The following is a 425-nucleotide window of genomic DNA, read 5'->3' as shown; positions in this document are numbered from 1 at the left end:
ATTAAATTTTTTTTGAACCCCGTTAATGGGGGGGTCACTTCACACGTTGGGTTTTTTTAAAATGGTTTTTAATTCCCAAAAAGGAAAAAGGAAAACCGGGGAAATTTTTTCGTCAATTTTTTCCAAAAACCCCGGCTGACCCGGCCGCCCGGTTTGGTGCGCATTTGGGCAAGGCTGGCCTAACCGGGGGGTTCCTTTTCCCGCCCCCGCCTTCCGGGGACGACCCGCCTCCTGGGGCGGCCCCCCCCCCGTGGGCCCGCCCCCACCCCCCCGGGCCCACCCCCCCCAGGAGGGAGCACCCCGGGCCCCAGGAGGGGGGGAAGGGGGGGGCCGAGGAATGGGAAGGGGAGAGGGGCGGGGGGGAGAAGGGGGAAAGGGTTTTCCCCCTTTTTCCCCCCTTTTTTTTTCCCCCCCCCTTTTTTTTT

This window comes from Penaeus monodon, chromosome 32, assembly GCF_015228065.2.
Source record: "Penaeus monodon isolate SGIC_2016 chromosome 32, NSTDA_Pmon_1, whole genome shotgun sequence".
NCBI lineage: Eukaryota > Metazoa > Arthropoda > Malacostraca > Decapoda > Penaeidae > Penaeus > Penaeus monodon.
The sequence above is the reverse complement of the archived record's forward strand: the minus strand, read 5'-3'. Positions refer to the sequence as shown.